The sequence below is a fragment of the Adiantum capillus-veneris genome, chromosome 7, assembly GCF_014529385.1.
Source record: "Adiantum capillus-veneris isolate H3 chromosome 7, ASM1452938v2, whole genome shotgun sequence".
NCBI classification, from domain to species: Eukaryota; Viridiplantae; Streptophyta; class Polypodiopsida; order Polypodiales; family Pteridaceae; genus Adiantum; species Adiantum capillus-veneris.
Window position 1 is genome coordinate 14,973,843 of NC_140937.1, and position 25,586 is coordinate 14,999,428.

A 25,586-nucleotide genomic window follows, 5' to 3' on the forward strand; every position below is an offset into this window, starting at 1 on the left:
GATGATGTTTTGGGCACCCATATTTGAATCGGCTTGCCCTTAAGCTACTGTGTTCTACAAGAGACTGATGGCATAGGTCTCGCTTTCAAGTTTCTCGTGTCTCTTTCTTCTATACCATTTCTGTCTTCTCAGTTTCTGGTTTGGAAAGTCAAAAAACTTTTTCTCCACTACTTTTATGAGAAGTTTAGCTCTCACATGTTCTTTTTCTGACCCCAAATCATCTGAGGTAGCTGAATATTCTTCTAATTCATTTGTTGTATCATAGTAGAGGTCCAAAAAGACTTGTTGAGCTTTCCTCAAGTCCTTGGATTTTTGAATTTTTTCTTCAATGTGAAGGGTTGAGATCATTTGTATGGGAATTATGTCATAGCCGTCCTCATTGCAAAATTGAGTAGGCATAGACGTATTTACACATACATCCATTGTTGCTAAAATTTGAGTTCACTCAAATTGATCAAACAAATGCTCTGGAAAGGGTTCAGGTACATAGGCTTCATCTGTGCAATCCCTTTCTAAGATACATTGTTCTCGTTTTAAGCTCCCGTTTTTTGAGGCTCCGCACATCCAAGTAGGTGTGTCTTTGTTCAACCAAGATAGAAGCTTAGTTTTAGCCAAAGAGACTGAGTCGAATTCTTGTATGGGTGTTTTCTTGACGTCTCTATAAGTGTGATCTTTTAGATTAACCCTTGTTATTGATCCCACTTGCTTCAAGTACAAATAATTTTTTTCCCAATCCTAGATAAGTTGTACTTGTCGCATGAAAGGTCTTCCCAAGATGATTTCATAATTGAGTTTCTTTCCAAAGTCCACTATTGCAAAAGTATGTTGATAATCAATTCCACAGGAATTAACTATCACTTTTTCAAGCAGTCCTAAGGGTCTATCGATGTGTCCATCAGCCAATTGCAATTTCATTGGTGTTTGTCTAATGGTTGGTTGTCCCCATGATTCCCATACTGCTTTCGGGGCTATGGCTATGCCTGCCCCACTATCCAATATTGCCATGGTTTTTATATCATTGTACCTCACTGGAAGGGTTGTGTTTTCTTCTCACCCTTCTTAGTATTCTCCAACTTTGTTCATTGGAACGGATCTAATCTCTTTATTATCCAATTCGTGTTTCAATTTTCCCTTTTTTTTTGCAATTAGCCCTGTTATTCCCACCTTCTCTAGAGTTTTTTTTGTAGATCATTCCATAGATATGGCCTGATTTTTAACAGTTCTCCTGAAGTAAGAGTGCATTTAATGGGTGTAGACATGATTGAATTGATGTTGTCTAACTCTAGGGTCTGTTCGTCTCTTTTTATCTGAGTGGTTTTACACACTATGGATTTATCTTCATTATCTCCCAAGTAAGAGGGTAGTGTTTTTAAAGTCGATGGTTTAAACATTCCTAAAGCTTCAAAACCGCAATCCCCATACAAAGATTGTACATCCATGTCCATATCAGGAGGCATATTGTCTAACCAAACTTCCTCTATAGGAGCTGACTTCAGAGTTAAGCTCCCATCATTAATCTCTCTAGCTTTTTCCCATAAGTGTCATGGCCAGTCTTCTTCTACAAAAGGAATTCCATCTAAAGCATCTTCACCGTCAGGCACTATGAGTTCTGGCTCTTTAGTTTCAAGTTGGGTTTCTACCACCACTTCGGATTTCTTTTTACTGGTTCCTACCACAAGCTCCTCAGGTTTTGGCACACTCTCGAGCTTGGTTTTTTGTTTTTTCAGCATCTCTTTAGTAATTCTTACCAAATTTTGATAAGCTTCAAGCTTAGCTGCTTCCATATATGGAGAAGGATAGTTTTTTCATTTGTTTTCCATATTTTGGCCTGATTTAAGTCTTGCTTGGTAAGCTTCCAAGGCGCATTTATTGGCTCAAAAATTTTGTCTACCAAAATTGATCCTCCAGATTTCACTGCTATGATTTCCTTAATTTCACTTCCAGTTTCTTTCACTTTATCCTAGAATAGTTTCTTGGATTTCTCCTCAATCTTAGCCTTTTGTTCCAGTTTTCTCATCTCATACCTTTTGCTTCTGCTTCTCTTGGTCTTTTGCAAGGAAATTTTAGTATTCTCCGAATCAGCAGAGGAGTTATGTTTCTTTTTCTTAGCATGGGCTCTGGTGATTACCTTGATTGGAACAATAGGTTCACTCTCAGATGAGCTACTAGGTATCACTTGGACTACGTTCACTACTGTTTTACCCTTGTTTAAAGGATTTTTTGGACAATCTTCAAGGAAGTATCCTCCCTTTTTGCAACATTGCATACAAAAAGCTTCAACTGGCTTAATGTTCTTGTCAGGCTCTGGGCATTCATTTTTCAAGTGATCATCTGCACCACAGTTATGACAATTTCCAGTTTTTGGCTTAATCATGGGTCTTACCATCGAAGGCCTAACACCTTGATTAGCTACATAGTACATTGGTGCAAGTTCTAGTGTAGTATAAGTCGCACGTTCTTTCATTGGTGGTGGATGTGAATTATATCACTCTCATTCTACCGCTACTGTAGATGGACTAGGCTCAGCATAGGGTGTAACAGGCACTAGTGCTTGTTCATCTATGACTCCCTCTAAATGCATGTACTTTACAAGCACTACATTATGTCTAGGATATGGAGGTTGTTGACCCAATACGGATTGAGGTCTTTCCATATCCATTGTTGGTCTTTGAGCAGGGGCCATATTAGGCTAATATCTGTACATGGGTTGTCCTTGTGGCCTCATAGGCACGCATTGAACATTCCCATCATACTAGTCGGTAATAGCACTCACTGGTCTCATGGTTGGTCCATTTATCCTTGATTGCACACCATTTTTGCGGACTAATTGGTTGTCCCTGTTGAGGTATCCCTTGTCCTGGTCCTCTCATAGGTGCTATTTTGCATGGTATTCATCATTTTGAGCATGTCTTCTATGGCTGTAAGCGGTGCTGCAGTAGCCGGTCCCCATTTGTGTTGGTTTGGTTGATGTTGTTTTCTCACTTTGGTTATCTTAGGGACACCTTCTTCACTGAAAATATCACAATTGTCTCCTAAGTCAATAGCATCTGACACACACTCTTCTAGGGTCATATGTTTCTTACTATACAATATAGCATGAAGTTGTTTGTTTAGCAGTCCCTCTAGAAACAATGATACTAGTCTTTCTTCTGCTGCAGGTATTTCTAGTTCTGGACATCTTGCAATGTATTGTTTCATTCTAGTTGTACAATCCCAAACATACTCACCTTGTTTCTGTTTGAAGCTATAGATTTGAGCTACCATATTATGTTTGATCTCCATTTTAGAATATGCAACTACAAATCCTTGAGCTAATGTATTTAAGTCCATGATTGACCTTGGTGGAATGTTTTGGAACCATGTGAGTGCTTTTCCCTCTAGTGTCATTCCAAATCCCTCAAATTGAGTATGGAATCCAAATATGCGTTTTGCTATTAGCACTTGCTTAAAGCTTGCTAAGTGGTCATATGGATCCCCAGATCCACTGAATTTTTTGACCGATTTTTGAAAATTAGCTGGTTTGACATGTCTATTTGGTTCAACTCTCGGTCTCCTGGTAGTTGGTCCTGTTCCGAGTCCTTCAAACCAATCTATTGGAAATAATGACTCATGTAGCCTTGTATTGGTTTTAGTGTCACCTAGTTTTCTTTGTGATGAGGTAGTTTTTGCTTTTTTAACATTGCTCTCAAAAGATCTCTCACGGAACTCATCTCTTGGAATCGTTTCTGGTCCTTGGCCCAATATCCAATCCCTTATGGAGTACCCTTGATATTTGGTTTGTTCCACCTCCTCAGGAGTCATCATAACAAAGTTATTGTTATACAATCCCTAAATAGGTAGGTTGCTAGATCTATTGAACCCTTGTCTTTGATTTTGAAGATATAGATGATCTTCATGGGTGTTAACTGTCCTGATTTGGCATGAGAAGTCCATAGAAGGTCCTTGACGTTTCTATCCTCCCAACAATAGACTCCGATCCTAGGATTATCCATGCTAAGCCGTTTCAAAGGCTTCAAATCAACTTGATCGTATCTCTTGAATTCTAAAGTCGGTGGTCCTTCTTTTGCTTCCATATCTGGAATTATGGTATTTACTTCTAATCCCCATTTGTCTATCACGTCAGGGTTTTCAACTTGTAGATACTGAGTTCCGTTTTTATCAATGTATATTTTTCCTTGTTTGTTTGCCGTGATTTCCTCTTCAAACTCTATGTCATGGTCATCAATGCGAATAGCATACTCTTCATTAGGATCCAGGTAAACCTGAGCTCCATGGCGATTAGTCTTATAAAAAGAGAGTATGTGCTTATATCGCACTGTCGTTCCGGTTTTTGAATTAGTCGAATAGGAAGACATTTCAAATGTTTATTCTGAAAAAGTGTCTGAGACTTCTTAAAAGATAGTGTCCAAGTTATCCCCTTGGTTCACACTCTCTTCGGTGGATACTCTACTAGCAGTTTCTCCAAATATGCCTTGATTTGCTAGTATACGACCATACCTAAGGTTCATATAGACTTGTGAAGCTCTGGATAGAGTACTTATTGTCGGGTTGACTTGTTGTCAACTTCTTCCACTTGACCTGATTGCAACTTCTGTCAAGCTTTCAATTCCTTGTCTACAACTTGATTCTTGTATCAATTTTAATCAAGTTATCTATTCTTTTACAAAGACTGTACAATTTTTTCTAACTATTGTGGCTGATCTACGTGTATCACTTTAAATCGGTCAACCATTTAGACTTTGAGATTCTACTTTTGCAAAAAGCCAAAGGACTAATCTACAACCTGGAAACTGCGTGAACATGTACTAATTTGGATCCAACTGAACCCAAAATTGCCCGGTGGCCTTGTATTATGTTGGTCTAACACTGTACAAGCTCAAAAGTGCAAAATGGTGTCTCTGTATATCAGAAGTAAACAATCACGATTATTTACTTTTCTCAAATTTTTTACACTTTTTGTCTTGCTTTGCCAAGTATGCAATTTGTTAAGGTCTCTGGACAAGTTTCACTAAGTTTGAACAAAATTTTCTCAAGTTATAAACTGTCCCGTGTCTACAGACTCAATTTTGAAGAATCTAGCTTAAGTCTCACTTTTGTGATCCAAATTTCACCAAATTTGAGTTTGTGGTCTAATTGATATGCTTGACCTTGTGTTATACTCAAATGTGCAAAAATGTCCAATTTTGTAGCAGATGTAAATAATCGCAATTATTTACTCCTACTCCTTTTATGCAAGTTTTTGCCACAATCTTGACACAAATTTGTAAACCAGCTTAACTTAAGCTCCCTAGCCAAGTTTCATCAAGTTTGGATAATTCTTGTTCAAATGGTCAACAATTTTGTGTCTGCAGATTGACTTTGCAAATTTGGCCACAATTTTCACTCCAATGATCCAAATCTTACCAAATTTGATTTGTGTACTTAATATAACATGTTAAACTAGTAGTGTGCTGGGTTAGTAAAAAAAGTTGAAAAATGAGACAAAAGTAAATAATCGCGATTATTTACTACTGGCAAATTTTTGCATCTTTTTGGTCAACTGAGTATGTACACTTGTTTATCACATCAATATAAGCCTCTGAGTCAAGTTTAAACTTAATTTGGCTTAAAATGTCAAGAAAAAGTAAATAATCTGAGTTTTTGCAAACTCTTGAAATTTTTACCTCAATGTGTCCTTAAGCTTACCCACTGGTTCATACAACTTGAAATAATCTGAGTTTTTGACTCTTGAAATTTTTACCTCAATGTGTCTTAAGCTTACCCACTGGTTCATACAACTTTTAAAGCATAATCCCCAACCGGATTCGGTGGTTGATAGCCTTTTGGTGCTATTTCTAGCCATAGACCTAAAATTTTGCAACTTCACTTAAACAACGTACAATTGATTCTTTTGGATAGAGCAATGTTCTCTAATCCCACCTCGGATTCTACTTACCCTACTCCTAGATTCTACTGCAATGGGGTTGTGGGAAGTGTCCACAAATACTCGTTTTCTTGTTTTTTATGGTTTTCTACGTCTTGATCTTAAGACTTGTCTCATCTATCAATCATTCTCAAAATCCTAATCTAATCTAACAATCCTACAAATATTAAAAGGTACTTAACCTACTTTCAAGCTACCTCTACACAACAAAAGACGAAAATCTTAAACTATACGGTTTTAAAAAGGAAGTTTTGACTCTAGGTGATCATAGAGGAAGTTAAAAGATAACTTCACAAGACGCTTGTGTTTTTCCCTAGTTTAGGTCTCTTCGTTTCTCGGCAACGGTGCCAAATGTGCAACATGTGTCTAACCTCACTCCTATCTTATTGCAGACATAGCAAGAACCACGAATATAATTGTCAATCCATGGGACGAAGCTGACTTGACTAGTGCAAAGAGGCTACAAGAATCTCTCAATCTCTTGGAAAACAATAAACAATTTGCATCTAACTCAAGCTACACTCAAATAATAAAAATCACCAAAAGCTAATCGCTCATCGACAAACAAATCACAATTGTTACAGCATCAAACGACGTCCAAATGTTACGAAACTTCTAGGACATGTTCATAAGACCTAAGCACACATGCTTATGGTCTCAAATCTCACATTAGATCAAGTACAAGACTTGCAATTATTAACAGTAGTGAGTTTTTGACCTAGTTGTTTTCGACACAGAATGCATCTAAATGCTTAGCAATGATGCCCCGATACCCCGCCTATACTTAGTTTATAATTTTGAGGCTCAAATTTGTACTTATGATGAAATTAGGCCGCCTGTCGGCGACACTAAAAGCTACGGATTACCATGAAATCCTTATGTCAATACATAGATCTCTTACCTGCGGTTGCAACGCAACAGGCGACACTGCAATGTAACAACCACGAAGGCAATAGGAAGCGCGAGAAGAAGAGAAGTGTTTTTACCAAGTTTTTGGTGAGTTTGGTGATTCAAATTCTATGAACCTTTATAAAAGATGTTTTTACACATGCATAGAGTCTTTGGTATCAACCTTGTCACTTTGAGCTAAAAGTAAATAATCGTGATTATTTACTTTAGGCCTTAAATGAACACTTTTTTGAACTTTTTCAACGGACAATTTTTTCATGAGCTATTTTAAACTTGATTTGGCCTAAAATATCAAGGAAAAGTAAATAATATATGAGTTTTTGCAAACACTTGAAATTTTTACCTCAATGTGTCCTTAAGCTTACCCACTGGTTTATACAGCTTTTAAAGCGTAATCCCCAGCCCAATTCAGTGATTGATAGCCTTTTGGTGCTATTTCTAGCCGTTGACCTGAAATTTTGCAACTTCACATAAACAAATCACAATTGATTCTTTTGGATAGAGCAATTTTTTGAAATACCACCTCGGATTCTACTTACCCTACTCCTAGATTCTATTGCAATGGGGTTGTGGAAAGTGTCCACAAACATTCGTTTTCTTGTTTTTTATGGTTTTTGGAGCCTGATCTTAAGACTTGTCTCGTCTATCAATCATTCTCGAATTCCTTATCTAATCCTACAATCCTAAAGGGCACTTAGCAAGTACAACCTACTTCCGAGCTACCCCTACACAACAAAAGATGATAATCTTCATCTATGCGGTTTTAAAAAGAAAGTTTTGACTCTAGGTGATCCTAAAGGAAGTTAAAGGATAACTTCACAAGGCGCTCGTGTTTTTCTCTAGTTTAGGTCTCTTCGTTCCTCGGCAATGATGCCAAATATGGGATGGGTGTCTAACCTCACTCATATCTTATTGCAGACATAGCGAGAACCACGAATATAATTGTCAATCCATAGGACGAAGCTGACTCGACTAGTGCATAAAGGCTACAAAAGATTGTCAATCTCTTGGAAAAGAACAAACAACTAGCATCTAAGTCAAGCTACACTCAAATGACAGAAATCACCAAAAGCGAATCGCTCATCGGCAAACAAATCACAATCATTACAGCATCAGACAACATCCAAACATTACGAAACTTCTAGGAAATATTTATAAGACCTAAGCACACATGCTTATGGTCTCATGTAAGGTCCCCATCCCAAAAGATCGGGGCGACATGGAAGATAGCCTTCTCTATCCTCTAAATCCGTTGACGACACCCTACTCCAATAATGCGAAGCACGGATACGAGCAATGAAAGAGAAGAAGACTTCCACCTATTATGTTCGTAGTTGCAAGACCCTACGCCACAAGACAGGTCGATGAGGTTAAAGGTTGCATGGACTCTAGATCTTATATTATAAGAGAAGAAATCCCTTTCACTTATTAAGGATCCAAAAACAACGCCTTTTTCCCCGCATTTAAGAGGCACGGCCGCCATCTTTAAATCCAAAATATGATATGGGATAAATCTCTAACTAACTGAGACAAAGTGAAAAGTACTCGACTAATCGAGTCCACCCATCCTTGACTGGCAACCTGAGCCAGTCCCCACTTTCCACACCACACGCACACTTTTTTCCACATTGTTTAATAGTGTGTGTGTGTGTGTGTGTGTGCATTTTTGTAGGTTCAAGGACGTTTACAAGACCCTTTATTGCTCAAATAGGCCGCATGTGAGTGCTCAAAATTTTAATGCATATTAAATTAATTTGTATATTTGACAAAATAAAATTTCATGCTTTAAACTTTCAATGCTTTAAGTTTTTATGCCATTTTGTTTAAAATTGTTTTGAAAATATGGTTTGTGTTGTGAAATTATGGTTTGGGATAATTTTATTTCGAAATTATGCTTTGAAATTATGTTATAAAATTACGCTACCATCTCGTCATGTTATTTTGGAATTATGTTGTTTCAAAATTATGCTATGAAAAAATCTTGTTTTGAAATTATATTTTGAAGAAATTTCAGTTTGAATTCCGTCGTTTTTAAAATTATACGATTGATGAGGTTTAGGTTATAGGTTTCAGTTAGGTTTAGTTTAAGTTATAGGCTAGGTTAAGGTATAGCTAGGTTATAAGTTAGGTTAATTATACGTTAGGCTAGGTTAGGTCATAGGATAGGTTATATTAGGTTTATGTTATAGGTTAGGTTAGGTTATTTTATAGGTTAGGTTAGGTTAGGTTATAGGACATTAATTAGGTTATATTACCTTATAGGTTAAGTTCTAGGTTAGGTTTAAGTTATAGGTTAAGTTCCGTTATAGGTTATAGACTAGGTTAGCTAAATTATAGGCTAGGTTTAGGCAACAGGTTAGGTTATAGGTTAGGTTAGGTTATAGGTTGTATATACGTAGAAGGTTATGTTAGGTTAACTTAACTAATGTTTAGGTTATAGGTTTGGTTCGAAAAAAATATGATGCTCTCACCTGAAACATTGGCGGCCCATAACCATGATGTCAGTAGCCTACAAAATTATTGCCAAGTCAATTGCCCTAAGACTCTCTCTCACTCTAGAAAAGGGTATCACTCCTCACCAACAAGGTTTCATCAAAGCAAGATCTATTTAAGATAACACCTTGACAACTGCAATGGTTGAATTAGAATACACACTATTCACCATGCAAGATTGTGTCGGTTATAGGTTAGGTTAGAGCTAGAGACAAATAGTAAAAAAACGCAAACGGACTTCGATTATGTTAGGTTATAGGTTAGGTTTAGGTTATAGGTTATGTTAGGTTAGAGCTAGCGGCCCGGGGAGGTCACTTAATAAAAATGTAACCTATCACGCGAGTTCAACAGAAGGGTATTTAAAGTTCTTAAATCTTACAGAAATATATATACAGAAGGGCATTATTTTTTCAAATTTGAAAAAACTTACAGATTTTAAAAGAAAAAGGTACATTATATTCTTAACATAGATCACAGATAAGGGGTTTTACAAACATGTCTTGAACGCACGTGATATGGTAGTTTTACACATAGTGAACCCCCCGAGGCTAGCGGCAATTTAATAGTAGAAAAAACATAAACAGACTTTAAAGATGACTCGTGTACTTCAAAAGACGCAAACGGACTTCGGTTAGGTTAGCCTATAAGTTAGGTTTAGGTTTAGGATTATGTTAGAATTGTTAGATTTACACTATAGGTTAGGTTAGATTATAGGTTAGGTTAGAGCTAGCGGCAAATTAATAGTAGAAAAAAAAGCAAACGGAGTTCAAAGATGAGTCGTGTACTTCCAAAAACACAAACGAACTTCGGTTAGGTTAGCCTATAGGTTAGGTTTAGGTTTATGGTTATGTTAGGTTAAGTTAAGTTTAGGTTATAGGTTATGTTAGATTATAGGTTAGGTTGGAGTTAGCGTCAAATTTATAGTAGAAAAAACGCAAATGGACTCGTGTACTTCTAAACACGCAAATGGACTTTGATTAGGTTAGGTTATAGGTTAGGTTAAGGTTATAGGTTAGGTTATAGGTTATAGGTTAGGTTATATGTTCTAGGTTATGTTAGGTTAGATTAGGTTTAGGTTATAGGTTAGTTTAGATTATAAGTTAGGTTAGAGCTAGCGATAAAAAGTAGAAAAAACGCAAACGGGTTTCAAAAATGATTTGTATACTTCAAAAAACGCGAACGGACTTCGATTAGGTCATGTTATAGGTGATGTTATAGGTTAGGTTTAATTTGCTTATAGGTTAGGTTAGGTTAGACTAGGCTAGGTTATGTTAGGTTATGGATTACAGGTTAGGTTTAGGTTATAGGTTTGAAAAGCGCTGGCGCAATTGGACTTCAAAGCGCACACAGACTTCAAAAACACTAATATATAGTCATTGACCATGTGGTCCTAATGTCCGTGCACCTTTAGACCGAGGTGTACAGGGATCGGGCATGGCTAAAGAATGTGAGGTTGTTAGAGCTAGCGGCAAAAATGCAATCAGACTTCAAAAGTGCCTTGTGTACTTCAAAATGCAAACGGAAATTGATAAACAAAGTAAAATAGCGTAATCGGACTTCAAAAGCGCACATAGACTTCAACAACCTTAATATATAGTCATTGACCGATAAAGACGAGATTATACCCTGTGGTCCTAATCTTCATACACCTCTAAACCGAGGTGTGCAGGGATCATGCCTAGCTAGAGAATGTGAGGTTGTCATTTATTGTCATGTAGTTAGTAGTGTGTAGTTATAACAACTAGAGTGTTTTAATTATTTATTGCATCATCGATAGATAAAGTATGGACGATAGGATGGCGTGTCCTTGTGCACATTGCAAGCATCAGATCTTTCGAAAACAAAAAATTTACGACCAGTACATATGCAATCATGGTCTCTTTCCAATAGAGCAACTACAAGACCTGCGTTATCGATCTTATGGTCCAAAGACAATAGATCAAAATTTGCAAGTAGATATTACTCCAACTTCATCCCAAAGAAGACAATTTTCAAACAAATGGCCATTGACTGAGTCCTCCCAACCAATATCTGATGTGGCATTCCAAGAAGTAGAGATGGAACAGATGTTAGATGCGTTCTTTGACATTGATCCCATCATTGAAAACATAGAAGACGATAATATTCAACGCAATACTACCGACCAGCCTCAGCCATCCTGTCCATATTGATGGCATGATAGCAACGATAAAGAGGGTGAGATGATGCAAACTCTTGCACGCATGCTGCTTTACAATGGTGCAAAAATCTCAATTCTCCGTACCGCATTGGCAATGCTTAATTTGCAGTCTACGGGTGGTCTGACGCCTCAGTCTCACAGAGCTTTTCAGGTGAACACATTGTATCCTAAGCATGATAAAGTACATGTGGTCAGTTCAATAATGTGATGAAGGTGTTGACTTGTTCATGTAACGACAGGTTGCTCAACGAGCAAATCTTGCCATAAGGGAATCACATGCCCCCTACCCGTCCAGCCGCGCTAAAAAGCTTCTTACTAATTTGGACATGGATTATCACAAAATACATGCATGTCCTAATGATTGTATACTTTTGTGCAATGAGTATGCAAATTTGGAACAATGTCCCAATTGTGTATCAAACAGGTATAGAGAGGACACACAAGGAAACTTTATCCCTGCAAAGGTCCTTCGACACTTTCCTATCATTCCAAGAATAAGGAGCATGTTCAGGTGCAAGTCCATAGCCGCTTTGATGACATGGCACTCAAATACTAGATCAACAGATGATGTGATGCGGGTACCTGCTGACTCTCATGCATGGAAGCACATAGAGGAAAGTTGGCCTACATTTAAGAATGAGCCTTGATGTATCCGCTTTGGTTTGGCAATGGACGGAGTAAACCCATTTAGATTACGGAGTTTGTCATGGAGCACGTGGACTATTTGTCTGGTTAATTATAATCTTCCACCATGGCTAGCTATCAAGAAGGGCCATCTGTTATTGTCATTGATCATCCCAAGAAAGTACAAAGCAAAGAACATGGACGTCTATCTGACACCACTTATAGAAGAGCTCCAAATCTTGTGGACAGGAATTGATGTGTTTGATATGTCCCAACCAATCGGACGATGGAATGTACATGTGCAAGGCATTCTCATGTGGACCATGCACGATTGATCAGGCTTTGGTGAGTGCTCAGGTAAGTGCCTTTGAAACCATCACACACATGTTATTCCTGGCTATGCCAACACTTTTATATTTTAATTTAGGCTTGAGTTACTCGGGCAATCATGCATGTCCAAAATGTGGTCCTCGACTTGGCTTCCGCTACTTTGAGCATTTGAGCAAGATAGTTTACGAGGAGCATGGTAGATTTTTGCTTGAAGGACATGAGCTACATGGATCAAACATATGCAAACATGACATGCATCCACTGAAAGCAAGCGATTGGAAAAACATGTGGCTAGAGAGGGGAGATTTCATGCCACTTGGAATGAAAAGACTTTCTAATTTTTGTGAACTCCCGTACTGGAGTGACTTGTTGATTAATCATTTGCTCGAACCAATGTACATCTTCAAGAATGTGGGGTAGATCATATGGAAAACCATCACTATGGAAAAAGGGAGAGCAAGGCCCAAAGAGATGACCTGCAGGCTGTGGGTCGAATGCGAGAGATGTGGCCTTGACTTAAACCCAATGGGAAGTTTTCTATATCAAAAGGACCATGGGGTTTGAGTCATGCAGAAGAGGAACAAGTGAAGAAGACTATATCTTCATTCAAGACTCCCACTGTGGGTGCATGCAATGTTTGAAAACGGCTTTTACAAGAGATGACAATATCAGTGGTCTTAAGTCCCACGATTGGCACAAATTTTGTCAAAGAGATAAGAGAAGACATCATTGATGCAACACGCTTAAATGATTTTGAAGCAGTGTGCATGGTGGAGAAGTAATTTCCAACAAACATTCTTACCATCCAAATGCATGTACTTGTGCATGTGGTTGATGAAGTTGCAGTTGTTGGGGTAATCCATAGCAGGTGGATGTTCTTCTTGGAGAGATTTATGAAGACTTTAAAGGGGTTCGTTCGTCAAAGGGCTTGCTCCGAGGGTAGCATGGCTGAAGGATGGCTTGTACAAGAGTCTCTTGTCCTCATCAGTGAAGTTTTGGTCTCAATTGATCTAGAGATTCCCCAAATATGGACTACTGAGGTCAACGTAAAGGTGACAAGGGACGACAAGGTATTGTTAGGAAGATGGACATCACAATGCGAGAAAAGGTTATGAGATTTTGCCTTCTCAACTCAGACATCATGCAAAAGTGGCTAGAGAGGTACGAAGGAAAAAAGAAACAACGCTTGACAGATTTCCTGCAAATCAAGCACAACCGTGCCGCTAGAAACCTTCCTTTTCTAGATCATCTTTAGAAATTGCATGACTTTCCAACTGGGCAGTGGTTAGATGCGACAATCTTAGAGGCAAAGAGGAATGGAGTGTTGATTACTGAAGAGGAAGAGGAGATGTCAAGGGGTTGCAATTGGCATGTATATTTTCACAACGTTCTTTTTGAGCTCCACATGATAACATTACCTTATTAACTTTAAGTCTGTTTCAATTTTGTGGCATTAGGAAAAGTTTGGACTCAAAAAAGGACTTTTTGGCGTTAGAGAGAGAATGTTGTTCGACCAACAGAGTTTGAGTCACCACAACGGTAGCTCCAATTTATTTGATTTTTATCTCAAATTTTTGCGTTTTCAAAAAAGAGTTTTTTTCTGTTAAAAAGATCTGAATAAGAAGATACGACGCGATTTGTGCAAATTATTCCCCTGCCATGGCCGACGAACACCGAATGTGCCATAACTCACATTCAATGAGGTACACCTTTTGATAAACACTTTTCAAGCTACTACTTCTTGTGTAAACTAGTGAGCCTTTTTTCTTCTATCGTTTTTGCGTAGTGTCACTTCGCAGCTAATAGAAGCAGAGATGGAAGGAAGACGACCACGACGACCATCCACCTTTGTTAAATATGTGGAACTATTCAACAGCTTTGACTTAGACCATGGTCGCTGGATGTCTACCACAGTCACCATTGATAGTTGGGTTCTGCTTCAAACAAGAAGAAGAAAACGGATGTCAAATGAATTCATCAACAGCTACAAAGAACGTGTGAAAGATTTTCGCTTGTCTCAAACGGGAAAGACAGTGAAAGAGGTGCTCATTGAGCATGCATATATGCACTCCAAACTACGACTACAACAATCACCTTTGGGGTTTCCTGCTCATAGACCAAACTGTGTGACTACTATATTGCTAAAAAGTCTTTAAAGATCCTTCAAGTTATTTTGTTGACTATTTCTTGTGACCATTCTCTTATCTTTTGTTTTTGCAGATATTTATCCTTCTAACAAAGAAGACTGGCAACCAGTTGAGTGCCTAATTGGTATTTTTGATGCTTTTCATGCTACGGTGGGAGAACTTATGTACAGAACTAGTGCGAGAAGAGATCTCGCAGAGAGGGGAGTTTTCTTTTATGACTACTTTTACAACGCCCCTTGCTCAGTCCAGGGATTTGGCACTTTGAAACCTTCCCTCTTCCCCAACAAGATTCCCCAAAGTGGCCAGTTCCAACTTCAAAAACCTCTGAGTATTTTAGACTCAAGCTTCATCAGGAAATTTTGAAGTGTTTGCGACCAAACATTGCAAGCAGGCAAGTATGAGTCTATTTATGCCATTACATGTCTTTATAGATTTGTTCCACGATGAGGAGGTTAGAAAAACAAAAACCATGTTCATCTGCAAATCCCAAACTTCCCTTGATTTTTTGGATGATAATTGGGATGTCAATGATTCTGAAGGAATTTTGTGCAAAGTTGACAAGTGCTCGGTTGTGTGCAAGTGTATGATAGCATCACAGAATTTTATAGTTTCTTTCTACTACATAAGGTGGCATCGAGTGAATGGTCCGTTGGTAGCTATGGATCAAATTTAAGTGACAATGCTTTTAATCCCTTAATGTCCATCGAGATATGGTTTTCAAATTATTTGCTTGCAGTTGTTCTGGTCAGATCAAATGTCACTTTAAGACAGGTTCGAGAGGATCTTTCAAATGAGTCTGATCTCAATTTGCCTTCAAAATTTGTTTTCAAGTGTAACATGCGAAAGGTACTAAGCTACATGTATTAATTTTATACGTTGATGTTTCTATCGTGCTCATGTATCCCAATGTCTTATCGCGTACGTTGCATTGCAGGTACCTCACAGACAAGAAAATACGACTCTTTGTGCATAGATTACCAGCGACAGACTTGAAATAGTGAACTAACTGTACAGAATGATTCAAATACTATTCTCAAAGATTACTCGACAAAGGCAGCTCTCTACATTACCAAACACCATTGGATCCTCACTCTCCCATTTTTTTGAAAAGCTGTACACAACATTTTGTAAACTTTGAACCATAATCAAAACAAAAGTCAAATTTTGATCCACTGCTTGTAATCAATTTGTCAAACGTACATTTCATAATCTCTTTCTAATCTTGTGCATGCGGTGATGTGGGGGCTGTTGGTTGAGGTTGAGGAGAGGTGGTGGCTTGGGGGTTTGGGGGCTCTGGAGCTGCTTCATGAGTAGGAGTGGTGTTGGGTGGGGGGTTTGAGGGCTCTAGAGCTACTTCATGAGCAAGAGAGGTGTTGGGTGGGGACTTTGAGGGTTATGGAGCTGTTTCTTGAGGACGAGAGCTGGTGGGAGCTTGGGTTGGGAAGGCATCTGGGGAGATATTGATATGTGCTTGTGTTGGTATGGCAGACAAGGGGTATCTTGTCGGCGGAGGCCTAGGCGTGGGCCTTGGTGCTGGTGGGATAAAAGGATCACGTGCTCCGTATGGATGCATGGTCGTGCAATTGATCAAGTTTTCAATCATTCTGTTTCTAAACGAAGAAACATCAGCCTTTGAATAATCTGCCAAATTTCTTACCTGCGTTAAGAACATCATGTTTATTAACATAGCTACTAACTTATTAAGATACAAATCTGTAAACGAGTGTCAAATGCTTACACTTCTACGACTTCCATCAAGCATGACCCCTAACAAAATTTCTGCATTGATTAAGACCCTTCATCCACAAGAGTAGGCATCGTCCTGCTTAGGGACTTTCCAACTAATAATCATAAGATTATCATATATCTGCTCTTGCGTTAAAGCTTCAAGAGCAGACACAAGCTTTCGAACAGATTTGCGTAAAATACAATTAAATTTCATAAGTGACTTCTTACAAAATTCTATGCGATGTCAAAAAAAATACAAAACCTCTTACCTACGTACTTCACCATGAAATCCATGGGATGAATTAGCAAGGTAGCACCGGTTTCGTTCAAGGTGTAAGAGAACAAGACTCCAATGAGCGCTGTTAACATAAGCAAAACATATGTCATCACAACAAATTAGAGTTCAAGATAAAATAATTTTACTATTGAAAACATTGCGTATCCTTCATGATAAGCCAGAACAAAAAAAATTGTCATCTCCATGTTCACTGACTGGAACCAGTCAACTACTTCCACTAAAGATGTATTCTCGGCCGTCAAAACGAACGAGAGGTTCGAGTCAAGGACGACGACATCATCTTGCATATTCCAAGGCAAATTTGAAACTACAAAACTCGAAAGAAATTCGTGTCATACAAAATTCAATATATTAAAAGAATTTATTGTGAAAAAAAGAATAGCACGCACCAAAGCAAGCAATTGATGATTGAGTCTGTGAATTCCCTCGTCTGATTCTGTAAAATTGCAATCTCGTGGGGGTGATAGGGAAAATACAGAATGTGTCCCCACAGAGGAAGGCCAACATGGAAATAGGAAAACAGCAATGACAAATCATCGGCGTTGGCGTCGCTGATGGCATCTGCCATTTGTTCCTCCATCATCTCAAGGCGTAACTTCTCCAATCTTTCACTATCGTCTTCTGTTGTGTCCCGCTCGGTGTTGAGACGGGTGCTGTATCGATGAATTTGTGTAGACACTTTATGAACTTTGACCTTGTCAATAGGTGGTATTCTAAGAATATTGTCCATCTTTCGGTCTGAAATACCGGCAGGCGATATTGTTTTGTCATACCTGAACCTAAAAAGACGAAGTGTGTTGACTTCTCGTGGCATCAATGTTGCCCTATGGGCATGGGCCGAGAGAATGTAGCTATCCTGGAAAAGCTCTACAAAAAAATCCTTGGCGGCCTCATTGCACTTCGAGACCACCGGAAATTCAGGTTGTGTTGCTTGCAAATCTCGCGAACAACTCTCTGGAATGGTAGTTTAGGTATTTCCAATGAAATGTGCTTTTGGAGCTTACGAAGTTCGAGTAGAACGCTCCTATTCTGCTCGTATCTTCTTCTTCGCATTGTTGCCCATAACTACGGCATGGTCTTGCCCAGAATCACCTGCGATGTTGACGGTTTCACTGCAGATGAGCTAGCCTAGCCCTGCGGACCAGACTGGCTAGAATAAACCTTCCTTGTTGTTTGCTTTGTGCGGGCCATGACCTGAACGAGGAGAATGCTAGGAAATATGGAAATCTGGATGTGGGTAAAAACACAGAGTGACTAGAGACACTTCGGAAAAAACGATGAGAAAAAAAAAAGGGGGGGGGGGGGGGTGTTTATATTAGCAGAATAAGTATAATCACATCTTAATCATGAGAAGAGGCGGCTGCATTAATCATGACATTGCGAGGTATGACGGGAAGCGTGCGAGCATAATGATTACGCTCCACATGGCACATCGGGACTCAACGCGATATTGGTGGTGCCGAAATTAGTGGCACTGCCTATTCGCGGTGTGGAACGAGGAGGAAAGAAGCGCCCCAACGGGTTGCCCTAGCAACAATGGTATGTCGCGGCACAACGCGAGGAGGCGGACCCTGATGGTTCCGAATTGCAGTGTTCGCGTTGTGGCAAGACAAAATGTTGTCGCGTCAAAACGCGATAAGTAAGGTCCCGGTGAGTTTGACCACAAGTATCGCGCTGTGGCGCGACAAAAAGGCGTCGCTTCACAACACGAATACAGGGCGTTCCTGAGTACTCTGGATTGGCCGTATCATGTTATCACGCGACAAGAAGCTGTCTCGCCAAAACGCGATAGCGGTGCTTTTGTGGAGTGGCGGCACCAGTTTCGCATTGTGGCGCGACTGTTTCACGGCGGCTGACACGTGGCGTAATCATCACGGCGACTGCATGATGCACGGCGGCCCCATGATGCACGGCGGCCCCATGATGCACGTCAATCGATGTCATCAATGTCCTTGGGAGTCCTATAAATATGACTTGCTCCCCCATTTGCCCTTTGTTTGGATGTTGTGCTCTCTCGTCTATCTTCACTTTTGAATTTCCGTTATGGACCCCTTCAATGTTGAAGCAGAGGAGGAAGTGCCTTGCTCTCAGGATGCCCCCCAAGACAAACTATCTCATTTTCTATACTTCATTGGGCTTCAGCAGCGCTAGACAAAGATCAGGCCGATGTGCAATCCATATTTTTCTTTGCATGAGTGGATTGTCTCCGCGCAACATTACCTATCAGGTTTTGAGCAGACCTACCAGCAGCAAACGTCCGGTGGCACTGTCGAGATACAAGGAGTTCGTTTTGTTCACATGAAGAATATCAATTTGGACTCCTCCAAGAAACACATATTTTCTAGGAGTTGCCTTGAGCTTCCAGTGCACTTGAGGATAACAGACTACAAGTGTACACTTCATAACCGCAAGTGTCGAGTGGCCGAATATTATGCAGGTTTTATTTTATATTTGCATTAAATTTTGGATGAGCATGTTGATGCTGCAGAGGCCTCGCTAGAGGATCAGACTAGGAAGGGTCAAGAGCCCAAGTCTCAGGGAAGCCTTGCCTTGCAGGTTTCAGAGGGAGTCCCAGCTTCAGGAGGGTGCTTTGCCTACTAGTGTTCTACCTACCATACTTATTGGTGATTTGCAGTATGTCATGCTTAACGACATTATGGAGCTTTTTGACCTTCGAGAGGACTATTGCCTTGCCATTGTGGCACAAAATCTCAAAGAGGATGATGTCATCATTGACCCTGAGCACGACAAGTATTCTGTTATACATGCCCATGTAAATGAGGATGAGTTCATTGACCCCGCAAGTGCACTTGTGATGATATACAATGATGTTGCTAGGTATGAGCGCACGCTTCCAACAGAAAAGGAGTTCATGGAAGTGCAGAAAAAGCTAGGGATTGAAGAAATGGGTAAGGCAAGCACTTCTTCATCATCTTCGGTCTCAACCTCCAATGCGCCCACTGGAGGTCAGGGCGGCATCAACCTATGGAATGAGGACTCACTTGAGGAAGATGAAAACCAGAAGGTAATCTTTTTTTTTTTGCCTTACCTTTTTGGTTTCTACTTATCTCATTTCATAACTTTAATTTGTTGCAATTGGTGGTCTATGATGATACCTTCATTTCTCGCCCTCGTGGATGAGGCACGGGAGATTTAGGGAAGAATTCCTCTCTCGGCCAATAGTTAAAGAATCTTATGTATCCGAGTTTTTTGGTCTTCCATTCGTCCTTCTCCAATGACAACGCGGAGCTACCCTTGATGATGTTGAAGACACTTTCAAGATATTTAGGAAGGGCCGTCATTAGGTGAAACGCATATAAAATAATTCTTTTAGAAAAAAAGGCCGCATTGTATATGTTTGGCCAAGGGCCAGGAATGTATGGTTTGCGTAGTCGCTATTTTTTGACCCAAGCAGCATATGGTTTGGCATGCGGAATCACTGACCCTGTGCAATTACTAGAGTATGACAAGCATGCTATGTTTCGCAATAAACAACCAATTGCGCATATGCCTACTAAAGAAATGTCTCTTGTGGCTGTGGAGGTGGAGACAAATGTACTGTCGATCGACAAACGAACCTACAGGACTAGGTTGCAAAAGACCAAGGCAAGAAGAAGACGATAACACACAGCAAGCAAAAAGGCCATAATGTTTTGTAACTTTTCCTGATGAAGATGAAGAATAGAGAAGCTCCAATGTATATTGTCAATGCCAAAAAATAGTACATTTTCTATCAAAACAATGAGTACATTACGATTTTCACTTTTGTGACTGGTTGTCTTCTCTTGGCACAAAAAATTATATTGTGTTACAATGTGCTATCTTTAGGAAGTCTCAACAACTTGGGTCGGAGTTGTCCAAGTTTTTCCAATGCGTTCTTTTTGAAGTCGCCACTCTGCATGTCGCGATGCCGCAAAAGATGCCTCCCATATTTCCTTCTTCCGTCGTTTGCTTGCTAATCTCATTGCTTGGCCAATCTGACTATCTTTGACACATTCCTTTCGGTGTGTTCTATGCATAAGTTTTCGATAAGTCCATTGATGTAGTTCCTCCAAACTGTTGGCTTTGATTGCACCACCTCAGTGACGAGTGTGGCTGAAATAGCCAGTACGGGCTTGGTAGTGAGTTTTCTCCATACCTTGTGTAGACCATATAGCCAAGCTACCATACTGCCTAGCAAACCAAGGCATGTGGTTGCATATGATATGCTGCAAAAAAGACCAGCCTATTGTTTATATGTAAATATATAATCACAATTTTATCAAATAAAGTAATATACCATGTAATGAGTTATGTGTTGGTTTGTCCATGCATCTATGAAAGACCTGTGGAAGGTCTCCAGAGCATCTTGAAACAATGTATAGTCAGTATCTCTCTAAGTATTGAGCTCACAAAACTTGAATATGGAATCCAAACTTTTCCACACGTTCGCTTTGCGAGTCCTTGCTGCACCATGGTCTGCGTGGTCAACCACTGCATTGTGCAGGTTTCTCCATCGGTTTTATCTCAAGGTCAACCTTTCCTAAGCACTTTGGCTTTTGCGTTGTCTGCCACTTGTTGGCATCGACAAGCAGAGACGGGATTTCACACCGCCAATAGACAACTTCTTTGGCACATCTCGACCATTCTTAGACCTCTTCTCGTCCTGCTCTATTTTCACATGTCCTCCATGCAAGCCCATATCTGAGACAGCTGTTTCCAATGATAATATAGCCCTTTGTTTCGCTGATGCTGGTTGAGTGGTCCAAGCAAAACAAATGTACAGAAACATAAGTTTCTCAATGATTCTGTAGAGTGCATGCATCGTGCAAATATGTACTCTGGATAGTGCAATATCCAACACTGGCAGAAGTTAAGGTCCTGCAAGTGCCTGTCCGATGCTCTCCTCCAATTTCTTTTGTCAAGACCAGTGACTCCTCCCATGCAATACAAACAAGGGCTTTTACTTGTTGCTCCTTTTGAGATGTTGTACATACACTTTAGGGTTTTGAGATCTCCAGCCATATGCCACTCTACTGTGTATGAACCCATGCCTAATACATCAAGTGTCTTTCCATTTCTCTGTTCGCTTATGACTTCAGGAATACTTGTTTGACGGAAAACCCAGTTAAGAATATCGAAATTCTCTGCAAGCACCTGAAATGGGAAAACCAAACCAATCAAATGAAACATGTCTAACCATTTTTTAAAGCAAAAACTTGTTAATATCAAACCTTGAATGTGGCTAATAAGAAAATATTGTTTTCGGATTGCACGCTAAAGTTTCTAGGGTCGTATGACGCAATGCTTTCATCTAATGCTCTATTCATAAGTGTTATTGTGACACGGTCAACCTTTGTCTCTTTCACTAGCTCGCACTCATCCATTTTAAGCACAAACTTCAAAACTCCATTGCAGTCCTCTTGAGAAACCTCGAACAATTGAACAATATATGTCTACAAAGCTACTAAATCATAAAATATATTATTGTATTTGTCATAGACCACTTCCTCTGCTGATGGCGATCTGTACATTGCTTCAATGTGAAAAGGAGTGCCCAATGTCCGAAGCACTTCCTAGTTGACCACCAGTCTTGTCTTTCGAATGGAGAAAGGATTTGGCAGCAACGTGTGCTTGAGATTGAACTTCTTACTTTGTTGCTGCATAGTTCTGTCAACAGAAAATTAAGTAGATGGACTATTTCCAAGTTTTCAAATGCTACACATATCCAATATACCTAAAAATTGTAGACATTTGATTTGACAGGTGAAGACAATTGATTCAAACACCAGACATACCTAAAAATTGCAGAATAACCTTTGTTGGATATTCCGGCTTCATCCAGAATTGACTGAACATCATGTGTTTGGAGTTGATTCTGTTTCAAAAGAGTGTCAAGTTGCTTAGAAATAATCTTGTAGTAGCGCTTATCGTCCAAAAGTCCGGCGACATCTTTGCGTTTTAGTATGAGACCATAAGGAATTGAAGAAGTTGGTGTGTTGCTGTCAATATTTGACTAAGGATGTAGCAACGATCTAAGCATAAATATGAAAAGTAAGATATAAAACTACAAATGTAAAGATGAATTAAACCTGCTTGAATGATAATCTTACTTGATTGCTTTAACCCTCTTCTTCAAACCCCCAGAACCAACCTTCAGCTGTTCAATGTCTCGTAAGCATCGTTCTCTTAACCGAGGACCCAAGACAATATTTTTTTCTCTGAGATCCTGCGTGAGCTGCGTGAGGCTTTCGTCCTTGCCTTTCAGTTGCTGAGCGCACTCTGTCACAGTTTGCTTCAAGCAAAAGTTTTCTTTGTGTGCAAGGTCTCTCTCAAGCTTAAGAATATCTCTTCTGGTTGCCAAATGCTTGATGATAATGACATTGAGACGACTTGGTGAATGAGAAAGCTCAAAACAGAGGAGAGCGCAAGAGTGGAGCAAATGGAAGAGAGCTCAAGGGAAGAGACTGCGCGCAGGCTAAAAGCAAGAGAGACGCAAAACTGAGGAGAAGAATAACATTCAATGCACCTCGTTGAGCGCCAAATCTTAGTTTTGAAAAATCCAAAAGATTGAGATAATCGGCGTTCAATTCGGAGCCGTCGTATGTTATCATTGTCTGAGCACTTTTTGAGAGTTTCAATAACGTACCCCCCAAATCTGATATCCGAGTTTTTTTGAAAGTGAATATCAAAAATGAAATTATGGACTTTTTATTATCTCTCTCTAAGTTGACCTGGCATTTCTTACAAGACCCATTTTTGAGTCCAAACTTTTCCTAATGTTACAGTATCACAAATATGGAGCTTTGTGGTCACATGGGAAACACTTCAGAGTGCAACGGATTGACGAACAAAGGGTCACTTTTGACAGTGGTGTTAGGGAAAGCTTCATCCAAGAAAGTAGGAGTAGTGACAGGGATGAAAACACAGGGACTAGCCAACTTGAATACTTTGGATACATCCAAGACATCTTGAAGATCAACTTTAGAAATTTTAATATTTTTATCTTTGATGTCAAGTGGTTCAAAGTTATTACTAGCGGGCCCTAATGCAACTGTGCGCAAAGACAAGAGTGGATTGATTCAAGTGAGTTCTAGGCGGGTGTGGACAGATGCGTGGGATACATTTGTACTTTCGAAGCATTGTGAACAAGTTGTGTTCACACTAGATCCACTATGAAGAGAAAATGGTGAAAATGATATGTCGAAACTGCATTGGCTCTATGTTGTTCAAGTTGCTCCACGGAGCAAGCAAGTGTGTGAAGGATTGGACGTTGAGGTCAAAGAGGCGATTCATGAACAAAGTGCAGGGCCGACGGATGATATAAGTTTGGATTTTCATTGGTGAGCATGTGCCTGTACCTAAAGATGAAGTGTCAAATACTGAAGATGATGCGGAAAGCGACGAAGAAGTAGGATTTGATGACAAAGATGCAGAAGTACAAATTGAGATAGACATCTTTGGTGCATCAGATCTCATAGAAGGCGAGAGATTAACTAATGATTTTTATAGGAACTCTTTTGTAAAACACTTTTCATTAGTCTACAATACAGTTTAGATTCATTCATTTGTGTTGGCGATCCGTTTATTTGTTATTTGTATTGATTAAGCGTTTCTTATTTAAACTAATATATTTTGTAGGTGTTATTTGTGTATCTATAGTCATGGCCGATGACGATGAGCCATACTCTCCTAGTTTTAGTTTTCCTGTCACTCCGGCCGACATGTCACCCGAGCGGATGGGTCTCTTTTTGACACAGTTCACACCAGAGTAGATCGCGATGGCACAGAACCTTTGGAGAGTAGGTTCCTCTAGACCTACTATGATCTATCCTATTCGTAGGACTAGTGTGGTCCCTACACCGACCGGGTCCACACCTCAGTTGAGTGTGCCCCCTATGCCTAGGACTAGTGTGCCCATAGACCGACTGGCGGTTCACTCCTCAAGACGAGGTAGGCATCTTTTTGGAGGTGGTGGCTGCTATGGTAGTGTTTCTACCGATGCGTCCATACCACCAAGAGAGCGTCTCCCACTCTCTTCAGTGGATAGTTCACCATTTGGCACACCACATACACCTTGGGGATCACATGAGCATGCTCCTAGCAAGTTGTACAAGAGCAGGGATGGGGCTGTTGCGGCGGATAGGGTTGGAAAGGCCATGCAACAGAGGATTCGACAACTTTGTATAGTTTAATTTGGTCACTCTATGATGGAGGTTTGGAATAACCTCGAAGATGAAAGAAAGAGTTACATCGTCAAGGCCATTCAGAGAGAGTACATGCCAGCGAAGGTGTACGATCAAGTCTCAAATGACTGGATTTTGGGCATGGTGAAGGCCACAAACAGTCGGTCGGAGACGAGAGACAGGTACAATGCCGGTAGTACAAAGCCATCATGGTTGGATGTAGAGGAGTGGGCGGGGATTTCACGAGAGACACAAGACAATCCAGATAGATTTCAGCAACATAGAGATGCAGCCAGAGCACGTTTGGAGTCTGCTAGAGCGTCACATCTTGGGAGTGGAGGCTACGACACACTTCGACATGAGTTTGTAGGTATTATACGTATGATTTGCATTGTTGAAAATATATATGAAGCTTGAAGATTTATCTCATGATTAAACCATTAATTTGTAGGAAGTTGCAGTGAAGCGCCTTCCGACACGCTGAGAGGAGAAGTATGGTTACAAGCATGGACTTGTGGCCCTTTTGACCCAGCTGGCAGGAGGAGGGAGAGGACGTTGGCTGGGAGGCATTACCATGACGGTCTTCTTTGTACAGCCTTACTCAGTCATCTTCATACAGTCTTCTTTGTACAATCTTTTTTGTAGTTGTGGTCTTCTTGTTACAATCTTACACAGTGATTGTTTGCATGCACAATTTTGTAGTGCTTATGTTTATGGTTTTGCATTTCGTTTGTGATTATGATTTGTTTCGCAATTATGGTATGGCACAGAGGTTATGGTTATGGTATGG